The following is a 27,470-nucleotide window of genomic DNA, read 5'->3' as shown; positions in this document are numbered from 1 at the left end:
GCTTCACGGGGTTCCTTCTGATGTGGTCTCAGATCGGGAAACCCAGATTGTTTCCAAATTTTGGAAAGTCTTTAGTGCTCGACTGGGGGGCGGTTGTCTTTCTCTTCTGCTTTCCTTCCTCAGTCGAATAGGTAGACCGAGCACACAAATAAAAATTTGAAACCTTAACTCGGTGACGGTGTTTTGTCTCCGAGAACCAGGAGTATTGGGCATCTTATTTACTACTAGCTAAATTTAAATAATCATCACCAGGAGTCTACTGGCAAGTCACCATTCTTTGATACATGTGGTTTTTATCCGCAGTTTGGTACCTTTAGTGCTTCCTGAGGAGGAGCATTTTGTCTCATCAAACTCTTCTGTATGGCAAGGGTTCAGAGTAATTTGAAGCTCATGGGAGAGAGATACAAATCTATGGCTGATAAAAAAAAACGCTTGGCAGGTCCGGACCTAAGTGTAAATGACTATGTCTGCTACCAGGAACATAAAGTTGAAGATTCGTTCCTGGAAGCTGGGGCCTAGGTTAATCGGTCCCTATAAAATAACCGCCGTCATTAAAGGGAACCTGTCAGGTCACCTATGCACCTAAACCCCCGAGCTGTTCTGTTTGCATATTGCTAATCCCTGTCTAACTGTCCCTGTATCTAGTAGCAATATAAGCATAAGGATCGGCACTCACAAAACAATTCTTTATAGTTGAAGAATTTATTCCATATCTTTCAATCCATTTTCTTTCTATTTTCTTTCAAAAATTAAATGCAAGATGACGCACGTTTCGGTCTAGAGATGCAGACCTTTTTGAAATCATATACATATATGGATTTCGTTGGTGGGGGTCCCTGGGCAGAAAATCTGGTGGAGGCCCCATAACGTTGACATTTTTAGCCATAACAGTAGAGCGCGAACTGTAGCATTTAGATATAAATCCAATGAGCATGTATCTTATCCTGTTCTGCCACATTCAGATTTACAGTACTACAATACAGATACAGTCCAGGATAACTCAAAGCCATCCACTTATACACAGAAAGTAGAGTTACTAACATATTTTTTATTGATCCCAATGTTAAGGCAGTCAGGGCCGGCTCCAAGTTTTTGTGGCCCCGGGTGAGTCTCAGTGGGCCCTATCCACACGCAGACACGAACATACAGATACGTACACATACAGGCATACATTCATATACATATTTGAAGACAAATTCACAAAAATACATATAAACAGACAAATATATACACAGTCATATACACTGACATATATGCAGACACAGATGCATTACAGGTATTAATATGGGGAAGTTGCCAGCAGCCTCACTCACCTCTCCCGCTTGTTCACGTCCAGCTCCTCCAGGACATGTGACTGTGTTGCATGATGGTCGTCGCTAACAGACATGAATACACACCGTGCACACCATGCACACTGACCTAGCATTGCTGTATATACATCACAGGAGGGGCTGGGGGGCTACAATATATACATTACAGGAGGGGCAGGGGACATAGACATTACTGTGGGGGGGTATAGATGTTACTGAAGTGGCAAACAGCTCTGGTGGCCTACACATTACTGGGATGGGTGGCATAGTGCTCTGGGGGACCCATATAGTTCTGGGGGGCCACAAAGACTGCTCTGATTCATAAACTCACACAGCTCCGACACACACACACATGCGCACACACACACACACACAGCTCTGACACACACACACAAACAGCTCTAGTTATCGCCTTTTTTATCTCCTTTTTATACAAGAGCTTTAACATGTTGGGGGCAGCTGAGATATGTGCACACATGGCTCTGGGGGGCCACACACACAGCTCTATGGGACAGCACATACAGTTTTGAGGGGCCAGCACACCATCGGAAGGCAGCGCTGTGTTGGAAAACGTTGGCTGGCGCTGCGGCTCCTCTTCATCTGTGGGACTCAAGCACACTGTGCGGTAGCCCCGCCCACAGATGAACTTCAAACCAGGAGCGTGCGGCGAACGCTGTGGACTGCGTGCCATTGAGGGTTAAAGGGACGGAAGCCGCACTTTCCTGCCGAGCTCTGCGGTCCCCGGAACTCGGCCCAGGGGCTGCAGAACTGACTGGCCCAAGGCTGTTCAGGGCCATGGCACTTGTTAATAAAATGGCGGCCACACAGATGGTGGTGGGTAGGGCCATATTTGGCCTTCATGCTGCCCTAGGTACTGTAAGTGGTCGCGCCCCTCACTGACAACAGAAAACTACGAGTCTGTGCACACGACATTATTTAAGGCGGATCTTCTCTGTAACGCACTTGAAAAAGGGGTAAAATGGTAAAAGAATGAAGATCAGCACTTGCTGCGCACACGTTTACAGGTTTTTAGGCTTCTTTCAACAGCTTCAGGTTTTCATAGACACTATGTGGTTAAAACAGGCAACCAAACCATTTTTCAGACTCCCGGGATGTGACTGACTAGTACAAAATACAATTTCAATTTAAGAAAACAAACAGAAAGAAAAAAAAAACCACTGGCGAGTCCTCGTAGCACACAATGAGCGCACTGGGAGGATTCACAAATCGAGTGACACAGAGTGACTGCAAACGTATCATTCTAGATCAGACAACCCTTTTAAAATTTGCTTCAAAATATATTTTTAATATGCAAACGAGGTGGCTTTGATACACCAAAGCAAAGACCCCACCAGCGATGCACTAAAGCGCCCTCATTTGCATGTTAAATAAAAGTAGATTTTTTAGCAACTATTAAGGACGCATTCAGGTCATTTTCTCCCTTGAAACTGTGTAAATGTTAGTGCAGTGTAATGTCTGTGATAATACTCACCGATCGCTGATTTTTCATGTGCTGGACTCCATAATGAGGTCACATCCACAGCTCGTCTCTGCAGACTTCCCTCTTCTCAGACTTCATTATGCCCTGAAAAATAACATTGTCATTATAATGTTCCTGAATAAAACAGCCACTAATGCTGTGTATTAAATAAGCCCTATGCTGTGACCCTGAAAAAAATAATTGCACCTCACTGTGCTCCCTGTAAAACGAAAATAACACTACCCCACACTGTGCCTCTTAATGTACATGGTCTCCACGCTATCCTCTCCTATAAAATATTCCCATCACACAGTCCCCCCATATATACTATGACCGCCACACCGTCCATCCTTACATACTATGACCGCCACACCGTCCACCCTTTTGTACTATGTCCGCCACACCGTCCGCCCCTGTGTACTATGTCTGCCACACCGTCTGCCCTTGTGTACTATAACCATCCCACTGTCCGCCCTTGTGTACTATGACCGCCACACGGTCCGCCCTTGTGTACTATGACCGCCACCTGGTCCGCCCTTGTGTACTATGACCGTCACACTGTCCCCTATTATACTAAAACGCCACACTGTCCCCCTTATATACTATGACCGCCGCCCTTATAAGTTATACCAACTACACCTTCTCCATAATGAGCTCCCAATGCTGCCCCCTTTTTCCATACTGAACCCCCAACATACTGAGTCCTTATAGTTTTCCCCATCAGTTTTGTCCCTTGCACTATCCCTCACTCTAGAAGCCCCCCTAAACCCACCCCCTACAGCAATAGGTTCCCTAAAACCATTTCCTACAGCAATAGCCATCTAAACCTCATCTTTTCTAATAGGCCCCTTCCCCACAATCCCCAGTCTGCCGCATTAGTCTGTCTCCCCCTCCCCACACATACTGTCTGCAGCATTAGTCTGACACCCCCTCTTTACATGCCCAATCTGCTGCATTAGTCTGTCACCCCCCTCCCCACACATGCACAGTGTGCAGCATTAGTCTGTCACCCCCCTCCCCACACATGCACAGTGTGCAGCATTAGTCTGTCACCCCCCCTCCCCACACATGCACAGTGTGCAGCATTAGTCTATCACCCCCCTCCCCACACAACCACAGTGTGCAGCATTTGTCTGTCACCTGTTGTGAATGTTAGTTATGTTTTTGCTGCTGGGAGGCTTCCTCTGGTGGCCAGGAATGGTTTGTATTTGGACCAGGTGTGTTGTGCAATGGGCGTTTCCTTTGTTAACTCTCTGCTTATTTAAATCCTGGTCTGATAGCAGGCTATGCCGGATGTCAGTTGTTCTTTGTATTAGCAGCCTGCTTAATTCTTCTCCACACCACATCTACCCCAGATAAGTGCTTGCTCTTTATTTATTGTTTGGTTCTTTTGCTCTTATCTGGGTTTGTCATTTGCTATGGTTGTTTTCAGTTTATTTGCATGCAGGGATTTTCCCCCTCAGTTGCTTGGCTGGGGAACTCCCTGCAGTTCTGTTTGGAGTATAGCTCCTTTAAGTCCATGTGTTTGTGGCTTTTTTTGAATTTCTTATGATTCTTGTTTTCTGTTCATTGGTATGACAAGAGCACCTGGTATAGGACGGAGTTCAGATCGTGCGATCCAAGGGCCTTTTTGTACTATCAGGAATTTGGAATTTTGCAGGGTTTTACTCTGGCCACCATCAGTCCCTTTCCTGTCCTTTCCTATGTTAGTCAGGGGGTGCCTCACCTTTTGCTAATCCTGTCATCTATCTGTATATTGTGTTTTTCCTATATCACCGCAGTCTTTGAATGTGGGGGGCTTGCTATTCTTGTCTATTTTCTGAGGCAGAGAGTTATTCATCTTTCCTTCCTTTAGTATAGCTAGTTCTCCGGCTGGGTTCGCGGTGCACAGGATGTTAGTTCACCCCTCGGCTACTTCTAGTGTTGATGGTTAGTAAGGGGATGGCGGCCAGATTAGTTGCCAATGCTCTTATCACCTTTTACCAATGATTTGTGGTGGTCTTCCATGGTTCCGGATCATAACAGTACATCCAGCCAACAAATTTAAAGGGTACTCTTAAGAAGGAAAAAAGAAAGGGAAAAAAAAAAGAAAAGAAAAGGAAGAGAAAAGAAAAAAAGAAAAAAGGTCTGCTGAGAAAGATTTTTTTTTTGGTGTTTTTCCTCTTCTTCTTTGGGTTCAGTGGAAGATTTATTTTTTCTGGCATGGATGAATTGGGTGAGCGTGTTTCTCATCTTGATGCTAAGGTTCAGCGTATAGAGTCTTATCTTGCACAGACTCCCCTTGCAGAGCCTAAGATTCCCATTCCTGATTTTTTTTCGGGATATAGGTCGAGATTTTTGAGCTTCAAAAATAATTGTAAATTATTTTTTGACCTGCGCCCTAAGTCCTCAGGGAATTCCGTACAGCAGGTTAAGATTGTCATCTCCTTGCTGCGTGGTGACCCTCAGGACTGGACCTTCTCTTTAGCGTCTGATGATCCGATTCTCAGTGATGTGGACTCCTTTTTTCAGGCCTTGGGTTTATTATATGAGAAACCCAATATTGTGGACCAAGCAGAAAAATTCTTGTTGTCCTTAACTCAGGGTTTGGATTCTGCAGAAACGTTTTGACAGAAATTTCGAAAGTGGGCGGTCCTTACCAAATGGAATGATGATGCGCTTGCGGCTCTTTTTCGGAAGGGTGTTGCTGATTCTGGGAAGGATGTAATGGTAGGATTTCCCGTCCCTTCTGGTCTTCATTCCTCTATGACCTTAGCCATTCAGATTGATAGACGGTTACATGGGCGCAGGAAGATACCTGCTAGTTTTGTGCCTGTGGAACAGCCTTTGGAGCCTATGGAGTGTGATAGGGTCCTTTCTAATACTAGTCGGCAGGGGTTCAGACGGAAGAATAGACTGTGCTTCTATTGTGGAGACGCTTCTCATAACATCTCTGTCTGCCCTAAACGTGAAAGGAGATTGGCTACTTCTGTTACTGTGGGTTCTTTGCAACCAAAGTTTCTTTTGTCTGTCACATTGATTTGCTCATTGTCTTCCTTTTCTGCATTTGCCTTTGTGGACTCAGGGGCAGCGCTCAATTTGATGGATTTTGGGTTTGCTAGGGATTGTGGTTTCCCCATGGTTCCTTTGCAAACTCCTATTCCTTTAAGGGGCATTGATGCTACCCCTTTGGCAGAACATAAACCCCAATTTTGGACCCAGGTGCCTATGAGAGTTGCACCAGCGCATCAGGAAACTTGTACATTTTTAGTATTGCATAATCTACAGGATACCTTGGTACTGGGATTTCCGTGGTTGCAGACCCCTAATCCAGTTCTTGACTGGAGATCCTTGTCGGTAGTTAGTTGGGGTTGTCAAGGTTTGCATCAGGACCTTTCCGTGTCGTCCACGTCTGCTCAGGCAGTTGAAGTTCTGGCCTTCCTGTCTGATTTCCGTGATGTATTTAATGACCAGGAATCTGATTCTCTGCCCCCACACCTGGACTGTGACTGTGCCATTGAGTTGGTGCCCGGTTGTAAATTTCCCAAGAGGCGGATTTTCAACTTGTCTGTCCCCGAACATGATGCCATGCGGTCATACATCAGGGAATCATTGGTGAAGGGGCACATTCGGCCCTCATCTTCTCCTTTGGGTGCCGGCTTCTTCTTTGTTGCTAAGAAAGATGGGTCGTTGAGACCTTGTATTGATTACCGTCTTCTTAATAAAATTACGGTCAAATATCAGTACCCTTTGCCTCCGATGTCTGATCTGTTCTCTAGAGTGAAGAGTGCCAAATGGTTTACGAAACTGGATCTCAAGGGTGCGTATAATCTCATCCGTATTAAGGAGGGTGATGAATGGAAGACAGCTTTTAATACTCCTGAGGGGCATTTTGAGTACCTAGTGATGCCTTTTGGGCTCACTAATGCACCCTCCGTCTTCCAGGCCTTCATGAATGATATTTTTCGGGTATTTATTGGTTTTATTGGTAAATTTTTGATTGTGTATTTGGATGACATCTTGATTTTTTCTGATAATTGGGACTCTCATGTTGGGCAATTACGGGCTGTTTTTCAGATACTTAAGGATCATGCACTGTACGTTAAGGGGTCAAAGTGCCTCTTTGGGGTGCAAAGGATTTCCTTTTTGGGCTTCATCTTGTCTCCCTCCGCTATCGAAATGGACCCGGTTAAGGTTCAGGCTATTTACGACTGGGTGCAACCGACTTCTCTAAAATCCCTGCAGCGGTTCTTGGGGTTTGCTAATTTTTACCGTAAATTTATAGCCAATTTTTCTGCCATTGTCAAACCTCTGACAGATTTGACAAAGAAGGGAGCTGATGCTGAGCATTGGACCCCAGAGGCAATTGTGGCTTTCCAGGAGCTTAAAAGGCAATTCACTTCTGCCCCAGTCCTGCAGCAACCTGATGTGTTTCGCCCATTTCAAGTTGAGATCGATGCCTCAGAGATCGGAGCAGGTGCTGTTCTGTCTCAACGAGACGCTACTTCGGGTAAACTTAAGCCCTGTGCCTTTTTCTCTCGGAAGTTTGCTCCTTCTGAATGGAATTATGATGTGGGGAACCGGGAATTATTGGCTATGAAGTGGGCATTTGAAGAGTGGAGGCATTGGTTGGAGGGGGCTAGGCCTCAAGTTGTGATGCTTACGGACCACAAGAATCTCATCTATCTGGAATCGGCCAAGAGGTTGAATCCTCGGCAGGCCAGGTGGGCTTTGTTTTTTATCCGGTTTAATTTTGTGGTCTCTTTTTTGCCGGGCACCAAGAATGTTAAGGCCCATGCCCTTTCCAGGAGTTTCTGCGCTGACTCTTTGGAGGTTGTCGAACCGTCTACTATCCTGAATGATGGTGTAGTTTTCTCGGCTATTTCGCCTGATCTGCGGTTGGCACTGGCAGAATTTCAGGGGGATAAACCTGAGAGATGTCCTACCGGGAAACTGTTTGTCCCGGACCAATGGAGAGACCGAGTTGTCTCTGAGGTTCATTGCTCTGTTTTGGCGGGTCATCCTGGCATTTTTGGTACTCGGGATCTTGTGAGACGCTCTTTTTGGTGGCCTTCCCTGTTCCGGGATGTCCGTCGTTTTGTGCAGTCGTGTGGAGTTTGTTCTAGGTCCAAGCCCTGTTGTTCACGTTCTAGTGGACCATTATTGCCTTTGCCGGTACCTAAGAAACCTTGGACGCACATCTCTATGGATTTTATTTCAGAGCTTCCCGTCTCTCAGAAAATGACTGTGATTTGGGTGATCTGTGATAGATTCTCCAAGATGGTCCACTTGGTTCCCCTATCTAAGTTGTCATCTTCATCAGAGTTGGTGCCTTTGTTTTTCCAACATGTTGTTCGTTTGCATGGTATTCCCGAAAACATTGTTTCTGACAGAGGGGTGCAGTTTGTATCTAGGTTTTGGAGGATTTTTTGCTCCAAATTGGGTGTTCAGCTGTCTTTCTCCTCGGCGTTTCATCTTCAGACCAACGGTCAGACTGAAAGGGCCAACCAGACCCTGGAGACCTATTTACGGTGTTTTGTTTCTGCAGATCAGGATGACTGGGTTTCGTTTTTGCCTTTGGCTGAATTTTCCCTTAACAATAGAGCTAGCTCTACCACATTGGTGTCCCCTTTTTTCTGCAATTTTGGGTATCACCCTAGGTTCCTCTCAGGGCATCTTGAGGCGTCTGACTGTCCAGGGGTGGATTCGGTGGTCAACAGAATGCAGCAGATTTGGGGGCAGGTAGTGGATAAATTGTTTCAGTCCCAAGAGACTGCCCAAAAGTTTGCCAACCGGCGTCGGACTGTTGGTCCCCGGTTTAAAGTAGGGGACATGGTGTGGTTGTCCTCTAAAAATATTCCTATGACCAGCAACACACATCCGTTTTTTTTGTACGTGTGCGGTACGTATTTGCATGTGCCGGAGACACGTACACACGGAGACCCATGTTATTCAATGGTAGATGGCACACATACGTAAAATCACGCGGAACGTGTGTCCGTGTGATAAGTACGTGTGTGCGCTTTTCTGCACGGACGACATGTCCGTTTTTGGCCGGCACCACGCAGGCACGGACCCGCTAAGTCTATGGGTCCGTGCCTGCAGGGACCGCACACGGAGTATGTCCATGTTCAACACGTTTCGTGCGTGTGCGTTTTTACACTAGCAATCTTATTTTTATTTTTTTTTAAATTAAATTCAGTATACTTACCTTTTTTTCTGCTGTTGTCAGTCATACTTACATTGGCGCTTGTTTTTTTTCTTCCCCCGGCTCACACCGCTCCCCGATCACCAGCGCGGCGAAGAACAGCTGTGCAGAGAATACGCGGCAACAATTACTTTGAATATGCCGGCCGCTCATTAATCAATCTCGTATTCCCAGCTTTCCCCACCCATAGATGCCTGTGATTGGTTGCAGTCAGACACGCCCCCCACGCTGAGTGACAGCTGTCTCACTGCACCCAATCACAGCAGCCGGTGGGCGTGTCTATACTGTGCAGTAAAATAAATAAATAAATAATTTAAAAAAACGGTGTGCGGTCCCCCCCAATTTTAATACCCGCCAGATAAAGCCATACGGCTGAAGGCTGGTATTCTCAGGATGGGGAGCCCCACGTTATGGGGAGCCCCCCAGCCTAACAATATCAGTCAGCAGCCGCCCAGAATTGCCGCATACATTATATGCGACAGTTCTGGGACTGTACCCGGCTCTTCCCGATTTGCCCTGTTGCATTGGCATTCGGGATAATAAGGCGTTTTTGGCAGCCCATAGCTGCCAATAAGTCCTAGATTAATCATGTCAGGCGTCTCCCCGAGATACCTTAGTCATAGTTTTTAAGGTTGAAGGGAGACTCTAAGTCCATCTAGTTCAACCCATAGCCTAACATGTTGATCCAGAGGATGTACATATTTATTAGGTCTCCCCTAAGTCTTCTCTTTTCTAGAGTAAATAGACCTAATTTTGATAACCTTTCTGTGTATTGTAATGCACCCACTCCATTTATTATTTTAGTAGCCCGCCTCTGAACCCTTTCAAGTTCAGTAATGTCTTTCTTGAGCACCGGTGCCCAAAATTGCACACAATACTCCAAGTGTGGTCTGACGAGTGAGTTGTACAGAGGGAGAATGATGTTTTCATCTCGTGCCCCTAGACCTCTTCTAATGCATCCCATCACCCTATTTGCTTTGGTGGCTGCTGCCTGACACTGGGCACTCCAATTTAGATTCTTATTGACTAAGATGCCTAAGTCTTTTTCCATGTCTGATTTCCCCAGCGGTTTCCCATTTAGTAAGTAATCGTAGCATCTGTTTCTCCTTCCCATGTGCATAACTGTTACGAGGGGGACCCGGGGAAGCGTGCCAAGATGGGAAATGGACTGCTTCCGCCGGTCAAGGTCCACTGTGCGGTGTAAGGGACCGCCGCTATGGTGGGTGAAGAGTGAGCGGGTTGCTGCTAGCGATCGTCTGGAATGTCACAGACGATCTATGTACACCGATCTGCCCTAACCCGTGAGGGTTGTATGGCACAGATCTCACGGCTCGGTGTACCTGTTGCACGGGGAAGCACAGAGGTGCCCACGCACGTGTGCCAGTGGAAGTCACGAGAATATGGCACGAGGGTAGCACAGAGGTGCCCACGCACGTGTGCTTTCAATAACCAGGTGAGTCCAATGGAGACTTGAGGAGCTCACCTGGGACAGGAACACGGCCTGTTGACGGGGATACTGCCGGAGCAAGGCAGGAACACGGCCTGCAAACGAGGTACTGCCGGAGCAGCAAGGGCCAAGCCCACAAGAGACAGTAATGCCTGAGCAGTGGCGTGGCAGCACGCTGCCAGACATCCAAACATAGAAGGACGGTCGCGCACCGCCATGATGGCAGGGGGAGCTTTTAAGGAGGTGCAGCTCCACCCGAGGGCGGCCGCGAGGAGGAGATGACGGACTTGACCCAATCAGGGTCCACGACGTCCCAGCCTGGCCAGTCAGGATTCACCACGTCACCAGCCTTGTCATCAAGCCGTGTGACGTCAGTGAGCGAATCAGGACCCACCACGCATTGCACATGCTCACCCTCCTGCCTCTGGGAAATAGAGGCGGGATCCTCGGTCTCACAATGTGGAGAGATAACGGGAATCTCACTGCTTCCCTGAGCAGTAAACCTCTGCACATTGCGCAGCCTCGCAGACCTTCGGGGCCGCTGAGCAGGAGAGTCTGCGGCAGGCCAGGAATGGGAGACCGCTTCACTCCTTGTAACAGGAGAACCACTAGGTGTCACCCTTCTGCTGCCTCTCTGAGAAGGTATCTCCTGCACACTGCGCAGTCTGGCAGACCTTCGGCGCTGCTGAGCAGGAGTGCTCGTGGCAGGCAAGGAATGGGAGACTGCCTCAGTCCTTGCCTCAGGAGAGCCACGAGATGTAACATTACTCCCCCGTCTAGGCCCCCCCCCCTGTCCGTGCTCGAAGGCCGCTATCAAACCCGGGGCGCGGATATGATCCTCCAACTCCCAGGATCTATGCTCCGGACCACGGCCGGCCCACTCCACGAGGTAGTACCTCTTGCCCTGTATGACTTTTGTCTCCACAAGTTTTGCCACCTCAGGGTCGTCGGACGGGGAGTCGGTTTGAGCCGGCAGGGACCCCGAGAATTTATTAAGTCGTACGGGTTTCAGGAGGGACACGTGAAAGGTGTTGGCTATAGCCCAGCGTGGAGGGAGCTGGAGTCGATATGCCACTGGGTTTACCTGCTGTAGTACTTTAAACGGACCCAGATACCTAGGGGCGAATTTGGCTGCCTGTACCCGTAGGTTAACATTCTTAGAGGACAGCCATACTAGGTCACCAGGGGCGAAGGATGGTGCAGGGCGGCGGCGAACATCAGCCGTTGTCACCATCCGATCTTTAGCCCTTTTAAGAGCCTCTTGGGTGTCATCCCAGATCTCCCGGGCCTTGGTCGCCCAATCCTCCACTCTAGTATCGGGTGACGTAATGGGCATCGGAACCGGGATTCTGGGATGTTGTCCGTTATTGAGTAGGAACGGAGTCTGGCCAGAGGATTCATGGACCGAATTGTTAATGGCAAATTCGGCCCAAGGAAGGAGGTTAGCCCAGTTGTCGTGGTGCGCGGATATAAAATGGCGGAGGTAAGTTACCAAGGTCTGATTAGTCCTCTCCACTAGTCCATTGGTCTCGGGATGGTATGCGGAGGAGATGTTCAGCTCTATCTGCAGGAGCTTACAGAGCTCTCTCCAGAAGCGAGACGCGAACTGGGGACCCCGGTCGCTCACCACCTTGTCAGGCATGCCATGCAACCTAAATACATGCCGAATGAACAAGGTGGCGAGAGCACGTGACGTCGGGAGTCGTGGGAGAGGCACCAAGTGGACCATTTTAGAGAAGTGGTCCGTGATGACCCATACGACCCTGTGCCCTGCTGACTTGGGCAGATCTCCCAGGAAGTCCATCCCCACCACTTCCCAGGGACGATCCGGCACTGGCAGTGGGTGAAGAAGACCTGCCGGTCTCTGCCGGGACGGCTTATTCCGAGCACACGACATACAGGCTCCCACATATTCCTGTATGTCCTGGGGTAGTCTCGGCCACCAATAATGCCTGGTCACCAGGTCTCTGGTCCTTTTGACCCCGAAGTGACCCCCGACCTTGGAGGCATGGGCCCACGATAGCACCTCGTTCCGTAGTTCAGGGGGAACAAGGGTTTTGCCAGGTGGCACCTGGTCCAAAGAAGTGGGAGTGACCATCCTCAAGCTGTCCGGGGGTAGTATAAGACGAGGCTCCTCCTCGTCCTCCTCCAACACAACCATACAACGTGACAAGGCATCAGCCCGTACGTTCTTCTCACCGGCCAGGTGGCGGATAATAAAGCGGAACCGGGAGAAGAATAAAGACCAACGGGCCTGCCTTGGGTTCAGGCGTTGTGCTGTCTGGAGGTATGTGAGGTTTTTGTGGTCAGAAAAAACCTCAAATGGATGCTTCGCACCCTCCAGGAGATGCCGCCATTCCTGGAATGCTAGTTTCATCGCCAGTAACTCCCTATCCCCTATGGAGTAGTTCCTCTCGGCCGGAGAAAAGGTCTTGGAGAAAAAGAAACACGGATGTTTCCTTCCTCGTTCGTTTTTCTGGTACAGGACTGCACCTGCACCGACCGAAGAGGAGTCTACCTCCAGTAGGAAGGGTTTGGAGATGTCTGGACGATGAAGGATGGGAGCTCTGGAGAAGTGAGTTTTGAGAGTGTGAAATGCCTCTACCGTTTCCCGTGTCCATGCTTTGGGATTAGCGCCCTTGCGGGTAAGGGCAATGATGGGTGCTGCCACCGTCGAGAAGTTGGGAATGAACTGGCGATAATAATTGATAAACCCCAAGAATCGCTGGATCGCCTTCAGCGAGCGGGGCTCAGGCCAGTTCATCACTGTCTCCAACTTCCCCGGATCCATTGCTAACCCCTGACTGGACACTATGTACCCCAGGAACGGCAAGGATTCCTGTTCAAAAACGCACTTTTCCAGCTTAGCATATAACGAATGGGTGCGGAGCCTCTTAAGTACTCGGATGACATCCCTCTGATGGGTGGTAAGATCGGGGGAGAAGATAAGAATGTCATCCAGGTATGCAACCACGGAAAGATACAAATCCCGGAAAATGTCATTCACAAAGTCTTGAAATACGGCGGGGGCATTGCAGAGTCCGAAGGGCATTACTAGATACTCGTAGTGACCGTCCCTGGTGTTAAAGGCGGTCTTCCACTCATCGCCCTTTCGGACTCGCACTAGATTATACGCCCCACGTAGATCCAGCTTTGTGAAGACCTTTGCCCCGCGGAATCGATCAAATAGCTCAGTAATGAGGGGCAAAGGGTATTTGTTCTTGATTGTAATTGCATTTAATCCCCTGTAATCGATACAGGGGCGCAGATCCCCTTCCTTCTTCTGCACAAAAAAGAACCCTGCACCAGCCGGTGAGATAGACTTGCGAATGAACCCCTTCGCCAGGCTGTCCTGAATATATTTGGACATAGCCTCCGTCTCTGGAGCAGAGAGTGGATACACTCTGCCCCTAGGGGGCTCGGAGCCTGGCTTCAGGTCTATTCGGCAATCATATGGCCGGTGGGGAGGAAGAGTATCTGCGGCCCTTTTGGAAAAGACATCCCTGTAGGCCTCATAGGGTGTCGGTAAACCCGGCCCCTCAGTATTCCCTGAGGACCCAACCGACCTAATGGTAGCGGGTGGTTCGGTAGTCACGAGGTGCTCTCTACAGGATCCTGCCCAGGATGAGATCTCCCCTGTTGCCCAGTTGAGTATAGGAGCATGCTGTCTCAACCAGGGAAGGCCCAGTAGGATCTCATCCGTCCCCCCTGGAAGCACCAGGAAGGACACCTGCTCATGGTGTCCCGGTGGTACATCCATCCTGAGAGGGATGGTGATCTGGGTGATAGGATCGAGTAGTATGGACCCGTCGACTACCCGGACCCTGAGTGGCTTGGGCAACAGAACCAGGGGAACTGAGTATCGGGTTGCCAGGGAGGTCGAGATGAAATTGCCGTCAGCGCCTGAGTCCAAGCAAGCCAGGGCAGAGAAGAGAGTAGTGCCGAAGTGCAACTGGGCGCTGATAGTCAACCTAGAGGGAGAAGTAGCGTCTAGAGTCCCCCCTCTGATAGAAACTAGACGCTGTCTTTTCCCGACGGTTTGGGACATAGGGTAGCTATGTGTCCCCTCTGCCCACAGGAAAAACAGATGACACAAGACCGAGAACCTGGGGCAGAGGAGACCACCTTGGACACCTCCATTGACTCCACGGAGTCACCTACAGGACTGGCTGGGGGACCTGTCTGATGGAAGACGGGAGTCAGACGCTTTTTAGGCCGAGAAGACGTGGGTGCTGAAGAGACCTCGAGCCTTCGCTCCGCCTGGCGGATGTCTATGCGAGAGGCAACCTGAATCAAGGACTCTAAAGTGGCAGGCACCTCACGTGTGGCCAGTGCGTCTTTGACAAACCCTGCCAGGCCCTCCCAAAACACAGGGACAAGGACCTTATCCGGCCAGTCCAGCTCTGCGGCCAGTGTCCTAAAGTGTACAGCAAAGTCCCCGACTGAAGCAGACCCTTGCCGAAGTCGTAGGAGGCGCAGCGCGGAATCGTGGGTGACTTGAGGCCCGAGGAACACCATTCTCATGGCCCCAAGATAAGCTGCTAAGTTATTCACCACACGATCTCCGCGCTCCCACAACGGCGTGGACCACTTCAGCGCTCTCCCTGTGAGCAGGGACTGGACGAAGGCTACCTTCGCCTTCTCGGTAGCGTAAAGAGTCGCGGACAGCTCTAAGTAGGTGGTAACCTGGTTTATAAAACCACGGCACTCAGAGCTGTTGCCGCTAAAGCGCTCTGGAAGCGCAAGGCGAGGAGACCTTCCGCCCAATAGCACAGCCTGGGTAGCCGCCTGGGTGGCGACTGTCGTCAGAGTAGTCTTATCGGAGGAAGACTGCTCTACTGCTGCCAATCGTGACTCCAACTGCTGCACATAACGCAGCAACTGCTGCTGCTCTTCAGCCATAGCCAGACCTTTGGCGCGACCGTAATGTTACGAGGGGGACCCGGGGAAGCGTGCCAAGATGGGAAATGGACTGCTTCCGCCGGTCAAGGTCCACTGTGCGGTGTAAGGGACCGCCGCTATGGTGGGTGAAGAGTGAGCGGGTTGCTGCTAGCGATCGTCTGGAATGTCACAGACGATCTATGTACACCGATCTGCCCTAACCCGTGAGGGTTGTATGGCACAGATCTCACGGCTCGGTGTACCTGTTGCACGGGGAAGCACAGAGGTGCCCACGCACGTGTGCCAGTGGAAGTCACGAGAATATGGCACGAGGGTAGCACAGAGGTGCCCACGCACGTGTGCTTTCAATAACCAGGTGAGTCCAATGGAGACTTGAGGAGCTCACCTGGGACAGGAACACGGCCTGTTGACGGGGGTACTGCCGGAGCAGCAAGGCAGGAACACGGCCTGCAAACGAGGTACTGCCGGAGCAGCAAGGGCCAAGCCCACAAGAGACAGTAATGCCTGAGGAGTGGCGTGGCAGCACGCTGCCAGACATCCAAACATAGAAGGACGGTCGCGCACCGCCATGATGGCAGGGGGAGCTTTTAAGGAGGTGCAGCTCCACCCGAGGGCGGGCGCGAGGCGGAGATGACGGACTTGACCCAATCAGGGTCCACGACGTCCCAGCCTGGCCAGTCAGGATTCACCACGTCACCAGCCTTGTCATCAAGCCGTGTGACGTCAGTGAGCGAATCAGGACCCACCACGCATTGCACATGCTCACCTTCCTGCCTCTGGGAAATAGAGGCGGGATCCTCGGTCTCACAATGTGGAGAGATAACGGGAATCTCACTGCTTCCCTGAGCAGTAAACCTCTGCACATTGCGCAGCCTCGCAGACCTTCGGGGCCGCTGAGCAGGAGAGTCTGCGGCAGGCCAGGAATGGGAGACCGCTTCACTCCTTGTAACAGGAGAACCACTAGGTGTCACCCTTCTGCTGCCTCTCTGAGAAGGTATCTCCTGCACACTGCGCAGTCTGGCAGACCTTTGGCGCTGCTGAGCAGGAGTGCTCGTGGCAGGCAAGGAATGGGAGACTGCCTCAGTCCTTGCCTCAGGAGAGCCACGAGATGTAACACATAACCTTACACTTATCTGTGTTAAACCTCATTTGCCATTTTTCAGCCCAATTCTCCAATTTACTCAAATCCATCTGTAGTTGCAAACTGTCCTCCTTTGTGTTAACTACCTTACATAGTTTTGTATCATCTGCAAATACTGATATTTTACTCTGTAAACCATCCACCAGATCATTAATAAATATATTAAATAGTAGGGGGCCCAATACCGACCCCTGTGGCACCCCACTAGTAACCCTGGCCCAATCTGAGTATGCGCCATTAATAACCACTCTTTGTTTTCTACCACTAAGCCAGCTACCTACCCATCTACACACATTTTCCCCGAGCCCAAGCTTTCTCATTATACTTAGCAGTCTTTTATGTGGGACAGTGTCAAATGCTTTACCGAAGTCGAGATAAATGACATCCAATGATTCTCCTCGATCCATGTGAGAGCTTACATCCTCATAGAAGCTGATCAGGTTAGTTAGACAGGAGCGATCCTTCATAAATCCATGTTGATATGGAGTTAAACAATTATTAACATTGAGACATTCCATAATAGTATCCCTTAAAAACCCTTCAAACATTTTACCCACAACAGATGTTAAGCTTAAGCCTTTTCATGATTAATCTGTAAATTACAGTAAATAAACACACACACCCGAACAATCCTTTATTAGAAAAAAAAACACTAACAAATTGCCTTGTTCACCAATTTTATAAGCCCGAAAAAGCCCTCCATGTCCGGCGTACTCCAGGATGGTCCAGCGTCGCTTCCAGCTGTGCTGCATGAAGGTGACCGGAGCTGCAGAAGACACCGCCGCTCCTGTCAGCTCCACGCAGCTAATTGGTTGGTTCGCGCCTTCCATCATGCTCATCCCGAGCGACCCGGTGGCGTTGGTGATGGTTCGGTGACCCCTCCTCAAGCGGGGGGGGGGTACTGTTGTGAATGTTAGTTATGTTTTGGCTGCTGGGAGGCTCCCTCTGGTGGCCAGGAATGGTTTGGACTTGGACCAGGTGTGTTGTGCAATGGGCGTTTCCTTTGCTAACTCTCTGCTTCTTTAAATCCTGGTCTGATAGCAGGCTATGCTGGATGTCAGTTGTTCTTTGTATCACCAGCCTGCTTCATTCTGCTCCACACCACATCTACCCCAGATAAGTGCTTGCTCTTTATTTATTGTTTGGTTCTTTTGCTCTTATCTGGGTTTGTTATTTGCTGTGGTTGTTTTCAGTTTATTTGCATGCAGGGATTTCCCCCCTCAGTTGCTTGGCTGGGGAACTGCGTGCAGTTCTGTTTGGAGTATAGCTCCTTTAAGTGCATGTGTTTGTGGCTTTTTTTGAATTTGTTATGATTCTTGTTTTCTGTTCATTGGTATGACAAGGGCACCTGGTATAGGACGGAGTTCAGATCGTGCGATCTGAGGACCTTTTTGTACTATCAGGAATTTGGAATTTTGCAGGGTTTTACTCTGGCCACCATCAGTCCCTTTCCTGTTCTTTCCTGTGTTAGTCAGTGGGGGCCTCACCTTTTGCTAATCCTGTCATCTATCTCTGTATTGTGTTTTTCCTATATCACCGCAGTCTTTGAATGTGGGGGGCTTGCTATTCTTGTCTATTTTCTGAGGCAGAGAGTTATTCATCTTTCCTTCCTTTAGGATAGCTAGTTCTCCGGCTGGTTTTGCGGTGCACAGGATGTTAGTTCACCCCTCGGCTACTTCTAGTGTTGATGGTTAGTAAGGGGATGGCGGCCAGATTAGTTGCCAATGCTCTTGTCACCTTTGACCAATGATTTGTGGTGGTCTTCCATGGTTCCGGATCATAACAGTCACCCTCCACGCCGTTGAACTCCTCACCCAAGTCCCCGCGTGTAGCGCCACCTCCCTTGCAGAGCGATGTGACCCCCGGGTCCGTGAGAGGCTCAAGCCACCACCCGCAATACGAGCACGGATCCGAGCGGCTCGGCGGTCGCAGCCGAGCCCGCGGGGTGGTACAGAGGTCCATACATGTACAGTAATGGAAGAAGCTGAACAGAGGTCCATATGTCGCGGGCGGAGGGGTGGGAACGCCGCTCGCCTGGGATCGCTGGCATTCGGGTCCGGTGCTTCTGCTCCTCGGTGGCTCGAGCACGGGGCCGGACCCGGGGCTCGAGCAGCGCCTCCTCGCCCACGAGTGAAAAGGGGAGGTTTTTGGTGGACATTTGAGGATGTCGGTCGTGACGCCACCCACGGGTTGTGGTGATGGTGGGCACCACCACTGCTGGTGACGGGGAATCCCGGGAGCGATGGCAGAGAGCAGCTGAGGTGTTGGCCCCTCCATGGGTAGGGGGCTGTTGGTCCCGGGGCCCCGATTGGAGAGTAGGGAGGAGGTATAGGTGCAGGTGCCGATGCGGGGAGGCAGCGTGGGCACAAGTGTAATGTTGCGGTGCAGCGCAGTGCCAGATGGCACTGTTGTACTCACTCAGACACAGAAGGACAGAGTCTCTGGTAAACCAAACAGCTGGATGGACGGGGCCCACAGCTGACGGCGGTGTTCTCACTCTCCCCGGACGGGTTGATGGTGGCTGTCGTTTTCCTGCACCTGTGTAAGTGTGTTTGACTCCTATGGCTTCCCACGGGTAGTCCACTCCCCGGCATGTACATGTCGGGAGAACCCGTTTGCCCGCAGGCGCTGGCCCTTGGATCTCTGGCCCTTGGCGGTGGCACTTATCCGGACGGGTTGGGCTGTTGCCTTCTGACGGGACTTGGTTGGGGATAAACCCCTGAGGTCCAGACCGCAATCAGATAATTTGACCTTTACGGTGGCTCCTAGCCTGGTCGGGGTCTGAGTACCCTGCCTTGGTGCTTGGCTTCAATCTGCTCTCCGGTTCGGTACCGGCGGGCCACCGCCCGACCCCGGTCCTACGGTTCCGCTGACCTACGCCAACTCCTGAAGACGGCCACCACCGTCTGCCGACCTTGCTGAACGTGCCTGGGCTCCAACCCAGACACCAACAGTTTTCACTCCTCTCACTTTCACTGTCTACCACAAACTACTGTCTTTTCCCGCCTCCAGGCCTGTGAACTCCTCGGTGGGTGGGGTCAACCACCTGGCTCCGCCCCACCTGGTGTGGACATCAAGCCTGAGGGGTGGCAACAAGGATTTTGATTGACTGGTGTCACCTAACCAGGGAAGGGTGTGTGTGTGTGTGTGTGATGATAGTGTACTGTGACCCCTAGGGGTCCAGGGCGTCACACATGCATGTACACTAATGGAAGAAGCTGAACAGAGGTCCATACATGTACACTAATGGAAGAAGCTGAACAGAGATCCATACATGTACAGTAATGGAAGAAGCTTACCAGAGGTCCCTACATGTACACTAATGGAAGAAGCTGAACAGAGGTCCATACATGTACAGTAATGGAAGAAGCTGAACAGAGGTCCATACATGTACACTAATGGAAGAAGCTGAACAGAGGTCCATACATGTACTCTAATGGAAGAAGCTGAACAGAGGTCCATACATGTACACTAATGGAAGAAGCTGAACAGAGGTCCCTATATGTACAGTAATGAAAGAAGCTGAACAGAGGTCCATACATGTACAGTAATGGAAGAAGCTGAACAGAGGTCCATACATGTACAATAATGGAAGAAGCAGAACAGAGATCCATATGTGATGCCCTGGACCCCAGGGGTCACAGGTAACAACACCTACCACATTACACACACACCCCCATCCCTTGTGAGGACACACAGTCAACCGAAAGGGAGACCTGATGCCTCCCTCAGGGCCAGTAGGGCACACCAGGTGGGAGGAGTCAGGTGGAAAGGCACGCCCACCGAGGAGACTACTGTCCTGAGGCAGGAGATACAAAGAGTCTAGTGAGAGATTAGTTGTAGAGTGACAGTGACAGGAGGTGTGGAGGAGCAGAGCTGTCAGGGACCCGGGTTGGAGCCTGAGATACCCGTAACGTCAGGCAGGCAGACGGTGGTGGCTGCCTGCAGGAGTACCAGTACAGCAACCGGCGGAACCATAGGGACCGGGCCAGGGTTGGAGCCCGCCGGCCCTGAACCGGGGAGTCAACCGTTTACCGGACCACCAAAAACCGAGTACTCAGACCCCGTCCTAGCTTAGAAGCCACTGAGTTTAGGCAAATTAACTGATTGCAGTCTGAACCTCACCCAAAGTCCCGAAATAAGGAAAAAGCCCACCGATACCGGGTGAGAGCCACCGCCAAGGGCCAAACATCCGACGGGCCAGCGCCTGCGGGCAACCGAGGGCTCCTCCGGCAGATAAACGCCGGGGAGCGGGCTACCACTGTCCAGGCAGGGAAGCCGAAAACCACAACAAGAGGTGCAAGGGAAAGGGGCCACCATCAGCCTCACAAGGGACACACGCAGCCGGCTGCGGGACCCGACTATACCCGAACTTTGGTTTACCAGTGACTCTGAGTGTGAATTAATCGTGAGTACACCAGTGCCATCCGGGCACGACACCGCACCACAGCACGGCACCCTGTACCCCGACAACCACACCGTCGCCAGCCCCCTGGAAGAAGCTGAACAGAGGTCTTTACATGTACAGTAATGGAAGAAGCTGAACAGAGGTCCATACATGTACAGTAATGGAAGAAGCTGAACAGAGGTCCATACATGTACACTAATGGAAGAAGCTGAACAGAGGTCCATACATGTACAGTAATGGAAGAAGCTGAACAGAGGTCCCTACATGTACAGTAATGGAAGAAGCTGAACAGAGGTCCATACATGTACAGTAATGGAAGAAGCTGAACAGAGGTCCATACATGTACAGTAATGGAAGAAGCTGAACAGAGGTCCATACATGTACAGTAATGGAAGAAGCTGAACAGAGATCCATACATGTACAGTAATGGAAGAAGCTGAACAGAGGTCCATACATGTACAGTAATGGAAGAAGCTGAACAGAGGTCCATACATGTACAGTAATGGAAGAAGCTGAACAGAGGTCCATACATGTACAGTAATGGAAGAAGCTGAACAGAGGTCCATACATGTACAGTAATGGAAGAAGCTGAATAGAGGTCAGTAGCCAAGGCCATACTTGTAGTGTAGGTTGTCCAACATCAAAAACCTGTTTACAGTGCGTTCTGTTACTATGCCTGTTAGGCTGTCTGTGGGGGTGTAACACCCTCAGTGATGCTCAAACTAAAATTCGTAACAAATTCCAGTCATGTTAGAAGAAGAAAAGGTTGGCAAGAAGTTGGGACCTGTTGAAGCGTGAGGACACGCGCAAACGGCCGCCATTGTTTAGAGCATCCCACATTCTCCTTCCCACTGACTTTCAACAGATGAAATAAAGGACTGATTTTATACCCAGTGAGATCCAACCTTTTCTTCTTCTAGCATGCCAAGGCCATACACCTGGTAGCCAGTGGAAGTGTCATCTTAGGAATGGACAGGTGTTATCGTATGGAAATCTGGGGAGTGAAGGAGGATTTATACCAAGGTGTTACTCCCTGCTTGACCTTTTATGAATAAAACAAAATAATAGAAGACAGTTTTGAAAACTGTAGCCAGGAAGAGTGAAGCAGTGAGCGATAATCACCAGGAGCTCAGCCTGACGTGTACCTGCACTTTACACCTTTATCTATAACACCTGGAATTGCTGTACCTGTAACCACTTAAAACTATAGCACTTACATATTATTTCTTATGCACAAATGAACACCCCCCCCCAAAACACCAGAAAATCATTTGTTCCTTTCTTCACCCCTCCAAAAACAGATTTAAAAATTGACTAGTTTGATATAATCCAAAATGGTACCAATGAAAAGTGGATACACGTTACCACCACATTACATGCACCCCATGCTCTTAAGGGGTTGGAATTTAAAATACTTATCCAAGAAGATACAAAATAAATCTACTACTACTAGCACATGATGGTGAATGGTTTTGTTTATTGCTAGTAAATATCTTTTTAAATTCTTAGGTTCCTCTCTGCCACTAGTCGTGTGAGCTCCACCGAGGGCAAAAGGACTATAAGTTGCCATTTTCTTGTTGTATTTATCCATCGGCACTCAGGAGAGGAAAAACCCCCGTGGGGAAACCTCTAGGGAACCATGGCCTACAGATAAGTGCCCTTCCCTGGGGGCACAAGGCAACATGTTGTCTTGTAGTGCTGGTCCACGGTCATATTATTGACTCCTGGTAGGATTTACATGGTGTACAGCTCCATGGCTTAAGGATAAGAGCCCTTCCCTGGGGTCCCAAGTCAACATGTTGTCTTGTAGTGCTGGTCCACGGTCATATTATTGACTCCTGGTAGGATTTTCATGGTGTACAGCTCCATGGCTTAAGGATAAGAGCCCTTCCCTGGGGTGCCAAATCAACATGTTGTCTTGTAGTGCTGGTCCACGGTCATATTATTGACTCCTGGTAGGATTTTCATGGTGTACAGCTCCATGGCTTAAGGAAAAGAGCCCTTCCCTGGGTCCGAAGTCAACATGTTGTCTTGTAGTGCTGGTCCACGGTCATATTATTGACTCCTGGTAGGATTGTCATGGTCTACAGCTCCATTGCCTAAGGATAAGTGCCCTTTCCTGTGGGAATAAGGCAATATGTTGTCGTGAAATGCTGGTCCACGGTCATATTATTGACTCCTGGTAGGATTTTCATGGTGTACAGCTCCATGGCTTAAGAATAAGAGCCCTTCCCTGGGGTCCCAAGTCAACATGTTGTCTTGTAGTGCTGGTCCACGGTCATATTATTGACTCCTGGTAGGATTTTCATGGTGTACAGCTCCATGGCTTAAGGAAAAGAGCCCTTCCCTGGGTCCCAAATCAACATGTTGTCTTGTAGTGCTGGTCCACGGTCATATTATTGACTCCTGGTAGGATTGTCATGGTCTACAGCTCCATTGCCTAAGGATAAGTGCCCTTTCCAAGGCAACATGTTGTCGTGAAATGCTGGTCCACAGTCATATTATTGACTCCTGGTAGGATTTGTATGGTCTTCAGCTTCTTCTTGTATTTGGACCCTGCAGATGCAGCAACAACCCCTAGCCCTGATTATGGCAGGGCGTAGGAGTGGATATGGCTACACTGCAGGTCATGGCCCTCAGGATACTCCTAGTGCTGGTGGAATAGGAACCGGTGAACAGCATTTCTCAGAGCTGTTCACTTCCAGGATTTTATCCTCCTCCAGATCCTGTGGAAAGCGTCCTTCAAAATACTGCCAAATGTCCTGCCGGGAGGAGAGATAATAGGTTAGAAATAATTGTTATATGCCAATAGGATACATAAATTGGGACTGTCCTAAAGGGATAATATGTAAGTGGCAGTCAGTAAGAGGCTTCCACACTACACTCTGCTGACAGATGCATGGAATAAGAGATGGGCCTTAAAAAGTCACCTTATCCCCATCCCATTTACACTGACTCACCTGCGATGCGGTTTTACAGATCTTCGATTAGATATTACAGGCTTTGGTATTGATTTTATGACCTTCCATCCGTCATTGGCAAACGAGAATCCACAGAACAGTTTTTCATCTGTTTCGGCTATTGGTGGATGAAAGGCTTCAGTGTAGGACAGGACGTCTTTCATTGTATCTGATGTCATCACTGGTGGCTGCGGGGAGAAGATACAAGAGTGAGATGTTCATAAAAAGAAACAACAGAAATATACTGCTGCCACCATCTTCTCTGGGTCATATACTTACAGGGGATAGCTGGAATGGAGGACATGATCTGGCTTCCTCTATATCTGTCCAGTTGATCTCCTTAAAGAATGGATGATCTCTTATGTTGTCCACAAATTTCTGTCGACTCTCTGGTGACTTATCCAAGAGCTGGGAAGATATAATGAAGATGATTATTCAGTCTCTAGTCGACCTCCAATTTCATTGTTTATTTAATTACATACAGTATATCTGCTGTATTACTGAGATGTGTCTTTATACTCACCCCCTCAATGATGGCTTTGAGTTGGGGATCCAATCCCTTTGGAAAGAGAGGATCATCATTGATTATTGTCTCAATGATGGTCTCAATAAATTTACCTTCATAGAATGGATACCTGCCAGTAGCCATCTGGTATATCACCACACCAGCAGAGAACCAGTCCACTGCCGTGTTGTAGGGCTCCTCTTGAAGAATCTGTGAAGACATGAAAAAGACAATAAGAACATTGTCCAGCCAGCAGAAGACATGGAGATGTCCAGCCTTGTACACAGTGATCACTCAGGGACATGTAGATGATTCCTTACCTCAGGAGCCATGTAGAAAAGGCTTCCGACACAATCTGAAGTTTTTGTATCGCCAAAGATGTTCATTACTGCGAGACCGAAATCAGCAATCTTCAAGTGACCGTTGCTGTCCAGTAAAATGTTCCCCGGTTTTATGTCTCTGGAAAGAGTTTACAAAATGCCATAATGTAATTATTATATTAGCCTGGCTGATGACATATTATGGCCTGAGATATCAAATGTCTACAGGGGGCATGAGGATGAGGGTATGATTTTATATACCAGGTCTAGACAGTGGAAGACGTGCTACACCTACCTGTGTATGATGCCTCTAGAGTGGAGAAACTGCAGCCCACAGATCAGCTCAGCTGCAATAAATCTAATGAGAAACAAAACCAACAGAAAACCATCAAAATCCAACATTTCATCAACTAAACTAAGAAACTAACAATGAAGTAAAGCCAGATGAGCCTGACAACCATTATCTTCATCTAATATATCCATGATCTGTCTTACCTGGTGACTGCAGTGGGAAATGGGGCATTGGTTGACATGATGTTTCGAAGGTCTCCTCCACTGAGATATTCCATGACATAGAATAAGTAGTCCTGTGATAAAACAGAGGAGACAATAGGTGTTACTGGTATAGTCTAGATATGAGATACTGGTGGTAATGTTATAATACATGTAATACTATGATAGTGGCCTAGAAGAACATTGCACACAGATGGCCATATAGACAGGCATTCAGATAATATATTGAAGACCCAGAGCTGTTAGATCCTCAGCCTCTTACCTGGGACTGGAAGGTGGAAAAAGCCCGAGAAATGAATGGACTCTTCCTAGTCATCTCCAGGACCTGTCTCTCTATCAGGACATCATCTTTTAAGTTCTCAAGTAGGAACCTCTTCTTTACCATCTTCACTGCCACTTGTTGTTGTGAGGCTTGATGTGTGGCCAATATTACCTGTAGGATACAGAGCATTAGAACTGAAGGAAAGGCCCATCCTGCCATGAGATGTGACGAGAAGATATGAAGCAGAGATGTTTCTAGAGTCATATTACTGCTCCACATCATACACATGAAGTAGACGTCACCACAATTCCTAATACTTACTTTACCAAATCCGCCTTTTCCAATGATTTTATGGAAGGTGAAGCTCTCCAGTCCAGTCACAATGATGGGGGATTCAGCTGGGGTTGTACCTGATGGAGAGATAAGATGTATTATTCCAATATAATGCTAATGTGGCCTCTTATAGCAATTACAACATGGGGTTGAACAATATTAGAGCAGGGGTGGGATTCAGCCAATTCTGTCCGGTTCGGGAGAACCGGTTGTTAAAATAGCAGCCGGTTCCCAGAACCGGCAAGAAACAGCTTCGGCAATCTGGTTCCTCCCTGTATTCATTTGTGTTAGTGTCTCTAAGACTCTAACACAAATGAATCCCCGTACCTCCACGCTGCACTTCCGGGTTGAGTGGAGCCTGTCTCCCTGACCCAGCGTGCAGCAACGCGCTGACACTGCAGAGGTCACGGCAGCGTGGAGAGGTAGCTCCTCCTACTGCCATCTGTCAGCGTGCCTGCAGAGTGCCACGGAGGAGGACAGAAGACAGAGGAGAGGCCGCCGATGCTTGGGGCAGGTAAGCGCTCAGTGAGCCGAAGATGCAGGGAGAGGGGCTGTATAAGAGGGCAGCTATATGGGGAGAGTGGCCACATAAGATGGCAGCTATATGTGGCTATATGGGCAGAGGGGTCACATAAGAGGGGAGCTATATGTGGCTATATGGGGAGAGGAGGCCATATAAGATGGGAGCTATATGTGGCTATGTGGGGAGAGGGGCCACATAAGATGGGAGCTATATGTGGCTATATGGGGAGCGGGGCTACATAAGATGGGAGCTATACGTGGCTATATGAGGAGAGGGGCCACATAAGATGGGAGCTATATGGGAAAAGGAGCCATATGGGACAGGATCTGCAGTGGAAAAGGAGCACTGGGATGGGATCTGCAGGGGGAAAGGGGCCATAAAGCTATGGGATCTGCAGGGGGAAAGAGGCCATAAAGCTATGGGATCTGCAGGGGGAAAGAGGCCATAATGGGATGGGATCTGCAGGGGGAAAGAGGCCATAATGGGATGGGATCTGCAAGGGAAAGAGGCCATAATAGGATGATATCTGCAGGGGGAAAGGGGCCATAAAGCTATGGGATCTGCAGGGGGAAAGAGGCCATAAAGCTATGGGATCTGCAGGGGGAAAGAGGCCATAATGGGATGGGATCTGCAGGGGGAAAGAGGCCATAATGGGATGGGATCTGCAGGGGGAAAGAGGCCATAATGGGATAAGATCTGCAAGGGGAAAGAGGCCATAATGGGATGGGATCTGCAGAGGAAAGAGGCCACATGGGAGGGGATCTGTATGGGGAAGGTCACCCATTCCAATTTTAGCAGGGCTCCTTTAGTAATCATTTTTAAAAACATCTGGTGCTGGACAGGAGAGTGAAGGTATAGAAGAGGAAAGAGATTGTACTTTAAATTACTTTTATTTTTTGGTTGAGGAAAGTGCGTGAAAATGGGTGTTGCTAACAAAATGGGTGTGGTTACTGAATGGGTGTGGTTTTCAAATGGGCGGGGTTTACCGAGAACCTGTTGTTAAAAATTTGAATCCCACCCCTGTATTAGGGGGTATCAAAGAGAAATGACACAACAATCATAATAGGTGGGGTATTCTAAAGGTTCACAATCCTGTCAAATACTACTTTGTGGGCTATGGACTCTTTGGGTCTTAGATCTGCACTCACCTGACAGCTGCTCAGTGTCAGCTTTGGGGGA

Source organism: Anomaloglossus baeobatrachus, chromosome 2 (genome assembly GCF_048569485.1).
Source record: "Anomaloglossus baeobatrachus isolate aAnoBae1 chromosome 2, aAnoBae1.hap1, whole genome shotgun sequence".
Taxonomy (NCBI): domain Eukaryota; kingdom Metazoa; phylum Chordata; class Amphibia; order Anura; family Aromobatidae; genus Anomaloglossus; species Anomaloglossus baeobatrachus.
This window is presented reverse-complemented; position numbering follows the sequence as displayed.